At 52.3% G+C, this 6,561-nt stretch overlaps 1 non-coding gene across 1 annotated transcript; it reads left to right on the plus strand.

Moving 5' to 3' along the window:
- Positions 1-5,085: 5,085 nt before the first annotated feature.
- LOC140408031 (U2 spliceosomal RNA) lies at positions 5,086-5,280 on the plus strand. The gene has a single exon (XR_011939977.1). It is a non-coding gene; the product is annotated as a U2 spliceosomal RNA (small nuclear RNA).
- Positions 5,281-6,561: the final 1,281 nt, after the last annotated feature.

A 6,561-nucleotide genomic window follows, 5' to 3' on the forward strand; every position in this document is an offset into this window, starting at 1 on the left:
CACAGTGAAGAAAACGGATGGAGAGTCACCTTTGGACCGGAAACACTTCGTGAAGAAGGTGCTGCTCGAGTGCTGTGGGTTTAAAGCAACAGAGATCTTCTGCTTGCAAAACTTCCCCAAGAATGGTTTCTTTGATGTCACCTTCAAGAGCGTCGCAGCGTGCATCAAATTCTTGAACGTCTTCAAGGAAAAAGGTAACCAGAGTCCCTTGTCGATCCTGACTGCGGAACCTCTGTTTACGCTACCGGCACAGCGAAATCGGGTTGTTACACTGCACACGTACAACCCCCACGTCCCTGTATCTGATGTGCTCACGTTCCTCGCCAGGTACGCTGAGCTGAAAAGTGACAGCGTGCAAGTGAAAGACACCTTCGGCATCTGGACAAGTGAGCACCAGGTCAAGGTGACCCTAAGAACGGACAGCAACGGAGCCATCCTGCATCCCCCCTCCAATTTCGCTATTGGAGTAAATCGTGGCTACCTCTACTACGTGGGACAGCCACGTGTATGCCACACCTGTGGCAAAACGGGGCATGTTGCCGCAAACTGCAGTGTGACCTTCTGCAAGAACTGCAGGCAGGAGGGACACATGACTAAGGACTGCAAAGAAGACAAGTGCTGCAACCTGTGTGGGGAGGCCGGCCATCTTTACAGGGCCTGCCCGAAACGCGGGGCAACATACGCAGAAATCATCAGCAGCGGAGTTAAAAAGGCGACCAGAGAGGAGGTGCATACACCCTCCACCGAAAAAGACACCACGGCTCAGAATGAGGAAAAGCAACAAAAGGGCCCCCAACAAAAAGAAGAGGCCCCAGCACCTCCTGACAACCCAACCCCAGCCCCATCTGATGAGGAACACTCAATGGAAGAGGAAGAGGATGGGACAAAGAATAAAGAGCCCTGGGAAACAGTGAACAGGGACAAACGAAAGCGGAAACAAAAAAACAAACTGAAGAACCCCCCGAGGGGTAGTGGCAAAAAGCGACACCTCTCAGCCGGCGCACTTAGCGCCGACACCTCATCCGATGAGGGAAAACAGGACAAGAATCGGCCTCAAATAAAGAGGCAAAGCACCAACGTGGAACGGAAGGCACAGACCCCCCAGACCACCGACCGGGAAGCAAACAAGGTCACAGACCAACCCCCGATAGCAACGAGCAGCAACAACCCAGGTGAAGACCGGCCTGCAACCCCAACACCTACTGACTGCCATGACGAACGCCAGGGCTACATCACCCCCCCAATGCATCTGCATCAAAATCACGGGGCCAGTACGGACCAGAACAGCTTTCTCAGCCCTGCAACTGTGCTAAAGTTTGCGAGCACCACCGGCATGCTGGGGAACATCGAACAGCTGGAACAGCCAACTGTATAGACTCTGGACTCTTGAGACTGGTAAATCTATCTTTTTTATAATGGGTTTAAAAATTGCATCCATAAATGTGCGAAGCATCAAAGATACTTCGCGGTGTGTAGCCACACTCGACTATTTGGCAAATGTAAAAGCTGACCTACTGTTCCTGCAGGAGTGCGGAATTCCGCACCTCAGCAACTACAGGCGCTGGTCGAGCTGGTGGTCCCACGGGCCATCCATCTGGTCAGGAGGAAACGACTGCCGCTCCTCCGGCCTGGGTATTCTGCTGCGGGGAGGCAACTTCACCATCTCCGACGTTAAGGAGGTGGTGGGCGGGCGCCTCCTCGTAGCAGACGTGAAATACAAAAACACCCCTCTCAGACTTATTAATGTGTACGCCCCGGCCGTAAAAAGTGAGCGGCTGGCAGTTCTTCAGCAACTCCCACTGCTGTTGGCCACCTCCAAGCCGGTCATCCTGGGTGGTGACTTCAACTGCATCATCGATGCGGCTGGACGATCCAGCAAAGCCGACAGCAAACTAGACGCTACGTCCAGACTCCTGATGGAAACGGTAAAAGACGCCAAGCTGCTCGACGTCTGCAGCAACCCTGCAGACGGCGCGCAGCGTAGATACACATGGTCACGGCCAGACGGGTCCGTCCGCTCCAGGATAGACTTCTTTTTTGTGTCCCGAGCTTTCACGGTCAGGTCCACCGACGTAACGCCAGTGTTCTTCTCTGACCACTGCCTCCTACTGGCCGACTGCCACCTGCAGGAAGACCAGGGGGTAGGCAGGGGGACGTGGAAGCTAAATGTAAAACTGCTGACCCCTGAGAACATCGAGGAACTCAGGAGGGATTACAAAGGTTGGAGAACCGTGAAACCCCTCTTTGAGGCCCCACATCTCTGGTGGGAAGCAATCAAGGGGAATATCAAGAGGTTTTTCATCCTCAAGGGCGTTCAAAAGGTGAGAGAGAGACGAGGGGTCATGTCCAGGCTCCAGAAAAGTATGCAAAATTTGCTCCAGCTGCAGTCGATGGGGGTGGATGTCAAGGAGGATCTCCAAGAGGTGAAGAGCCAGCAAGCCTCGCTCTACACCTCGGAGGCCTCCAAGGTTATCTTCCGTTCCAGAGTCCGCTCCGTGGAGCAGGACGAAAAGTGCTCACGCTTCTTCTTCCAAAAGGTGCACAGAGACACCTCTGTGATCAGCAGCCTGAAGGAAGAAGATGGCTCTGAAAAGTCATCGCAGTCTGACATCCTGAGGATCAGCCAATCCTTTTATGCCGAACTGTATGACCTGAAGCCAACAGATAGCACTGTTTCCCAGACCTTCCTGTCGACTATCACGGAGGTCATAGGCGACAGCGAGCTGGAAAACCTGGACAAACCACTAACTCTGGACGAGCTGACAAAGGCCGCCAAGTCCTTCGAGACGAGTAAAACTCCCGGAAGCGACGGCTTACCGGTTGAGTTGTATTCGGCTCTGTGGGACTGGATGGGCCCAGACCTGCTGGAAGTGTACGAGAGTATGCTTCTGGAAGGCAGCATGTCAGAGTCCATGAGGAAAGGCATCATCACCCTCATCTACAAGCAGAAGGGGGAAAGGGAAGAAATTCGAAATTGGCGACCCATTTCACTGTTGAATGTGGACTACAAAATTCTAGCAAAGGTCATCGCCAATCGGGTCAGGTCTGCTCTGGAGTCGGTGATCCACCCTGACCAGACCTGTGCTGTACCCGGCAGGAAGATCTCTGATAGCCTCGCGCTACTCAGGGATACGATCGCCTACGTGCAGGACAGGGGGGTGGACACTTGCCTCATCAGCCTTGACCAGGAGAAGGCTTTTGACAGAATATCGCACACCTACATGATGGATGTGCTCTCCAAAATGGGGTTTGGGGAGGGAATTCGCAATTGGATCAAACTGCTCTACACAAACATCTATAGCGCAGTCTCAATCAATGGGTGGGAATCAGAAAAGTTCCAGATCAGATCTGGAGTCAGGCAGGGCTGCCCTCTCTCCTCTGCCCTTTTTGTGTGCTGCATAGAACCTTTTGCCGAGTCCATCAGGAGGGATCCGGGGATAAGAGGAGTGACGATCCCAGGCAGTGGAGGCATGCAAGTCAAGGCCTCCCTGTACATGGACGACGTTGCCGTCTTCTGCTCGGATCCTGCGTCTGTACGTAGGCTCTTGACCACCTGCGACCAGTTTGAACTGGCCTCTGGAGCCAAGGTAAACCGGGGCAAGAGCGAGGCCATGTTCTTTGGGAACTGGGCCGACCGGTCCTTTGTCCCCTTCACTGTCAGGTCCGATTACCTGAAGGTGCTGGGGATATGGTTCGGAGCTGCTGGGGCGTGCACCAAAAACTGGGAGGAGCGCATAGGAAAGGTAAGACAGAAACTGGGCTGGTGGGAGCAACGCTCCCTCTCCATTGCGGGCAAAACCCTGGTCATCAGGTGTGAGGTACTCTCGGTGCTACTGTACGTGGCGCAGGTCTGGCCCATAACCCGACCCTACGCCACAGCAGTCACCCGGGCCATCTTCAAATTTATCTGGCGATCCAAGATGGACCGTGTCCGAAGGGACACCATGTACAAACCTCTGGAGAAGGGAGGGCGGAACGTACCCAACGCCTCCCTCATCCTGCTGGCCACCTTTGTGTCCAGCTGCATCAAGCTGTGCGTGGACCCCCAGTATGCAAACACCAAGTGTCACTACATACTGAGGTTCTACCTGTCCCCGGTGTTGCGAAGGATGGGCCTGGCCTCATTGCCGCGGAACGCTCCAAGTAGTTGGACCGTACCGTACCACCTGTCCTTCGTGGAAAAGTTTTTGAAGAAAAACACCTTTGACCACAAGGCAATGAAGCAGTGGTCAGCACGTAATGTCCTCGAGGCCCTCAGGGAAAAGGAGACCGTGGAGGACGTTGGATGGTTCCCTGAGCAGACTGCCAGAGTCATCTGGCAGAACGCCTCATCACCAGAACTTTCAAACAAGCACCAAGACCTAGCTTGGCTGGTGGTGAGAAGGGCCCTCCCTGTCAGATTCTTCATGCACACCCGAAGGCTCTGCACCAATGCACGCTGCCCTCGGAGGGGCTGTGGGGGAAATGAGACGGTCACACACCTCCTTGTGGAATGTGCCTTTGCAAAGAAGGTCTGGAGAGAGATGCAGTGGTATTTGTCAAGGTTTATCCCAAACAGATCTGTGACACAGGACTCTGTGCTCTACGGACTGTTTCCAGGGACACACACCGAGACAAATATCAACTGCTGCTGGAAGGTCATCAACTCGGTAAAAGACGCTCTTTGGTCTGCCCGAAACTTGCTGATCTTCCAGTGCAAAGAATTGTCCTCGACCGAGTGTTGCAGACTGGCACATTCCAAGGTCCAGGACTACGTGCTGAGGGACGCACTCAAGCTTGGGGCAGCTGCCGCCAAGGCGCAATGGGGAAAGACCACAGTGTAAAGTCTTTCCAGCAAATGTACACCGAGGGGCGCGTAACAGTGTAAAGCCCCTCGGTCTGGGCAATCAACACTCCAATGTATAAAACAAACATGCCACTGTAAATATTTAAGAAGGAATTGTAATGTAAAGAGTGATATGTGTACGACAATATCAAAATTGAATGAAAGAAAGTCAAGGCAACATGTAACCCTGCCGGAAATGTACAGTCAAGACAATTTGAAATGTTTCTGAAATGCTCATGATAAATTTTTATGAATAAAGTATATTTTTTTGAAAAAAAAAAAAAAAAAAAAAAAAAAAAAAATCTGTTCTTATCAGTTTAATATCTGATATGTCCCTTATCTGGGGACCATATATTAAATTGATTTTTGGAGCAGGGAGATGGAATAGGGGCTTGCTCCGTCCACTCCACGCATTGACCTGGTATTGCAGTATCTCCAGCAATGGTGCACACCACCCCTTCATGGGGAATTTCAAACTCAAAAAACAGCTCAAACACATACAAATATACACTTTATTCACACTTCTTCCAGCACACAACAAAATGCTTCGGCAACTGGCTGCTGCTACTCACCTTCTACCTGGCCCCGGGGGTGTCATCAAGAATGACCAAACGCATCTTACAAGCACAACGGCGAAAGGGAACTCATTCGAAATTCACCACCCATTTCACTCTTCAATGTGCATTACTCGGCTTCTCGGCCTTTTGGCTAAGATCAAGTGTAGTCTCATTTGATCGAGGGAAGCTGAGGATTTCGATGACGATCGTGGATTGGAGAACTCGGAGGGATTGAAGTCGTCAAAGAAGAAACGTTTGGAGCTTGGCTGCTATTGGTGGATCTACATGCTGGCCTAAACCTCGGGTTTAGGCCTAACGCCGATACAGTTTCACACCCAACGTACGAGCTATGGATGCAGCTGCATCCCGACCACCAGGCTGGGGCGTGCGAAACACTGTCCGAGTCACAGTGAAGAAAACGGATGGAGAGTCACCTTTGGACCGGAAACACTTCGTGAAGAAGGTGCTGCTCGAGTGCAGTGGGTTTAAAGCAACAGAGATCTTCTGCTTGCAAAACTTCCCCAAGAATGGCTTCTTTGATGTCACCTTCAAGAGCGTCGCAGCGTGCATCAAATTCTTGAACGTCTTCAAGGAGAAAGGTAACCAGAGTCCCTTGTCGATCCTGACTGCGGAACCTCTGTTTACGCTACCGGCACAGCGAAATCGGGTTGTTACACTGCACACGTACAACCCCCACGTCCCTGTATCTGATGTGCTCACGTTCCTCGCCAGGTACGCTGAGCTGAAAAGTGACAGCGTGCAAGTGAAAGACACCTTCGGCATCTGGACAAGTGAGCACCAGGTCAAGGTGACCCTAAGAACGGACAGCAACGGAGCCATCCTGCATCCCCCCTCCAATTTCGCTATTGGAGTAAATCGTGGCTACCTCTACTACGTGGGACAGCCACGAGTATGCCACACCTGTGGCAAAACGGGGCATGTTGCCGCAAACTGCAGTGTGACCTTCTGCAAGAACTGCAGGCAGGAGGGACACATGACTAAGGACTGCAAAGAAGACAAGTGCTGCAACCTGTGTGGGGAGGCCGGCCATCTTTACAGGGCCTGCCCGAAACGCGGGGCGACATACGCTGAAATCATCAGCAGCGGAGTTAAAAAGGCGACCAGAGAGGAGGTGCATACACCCTCCACCGAAAAAGACACCACGGCTCAGAATGAGGA

The sequence above is a fragment of the Scyliorhinus torazame genome, chromosome 2, assembly GCF_047496885.1.
Source record: "Scyliorhinus torazame isolate Kashiwa2021f chromosome 2, sScyTor2.1, whole genome shotgun sequence".
NCBI classification, from domain to species: Eukaryota; Metazoa; Chordata; class Chondrichthyes; order Carcharhiniformes; family Scyliorhinidae; genus Scyliorhinus; species Scyliorhinus torazame.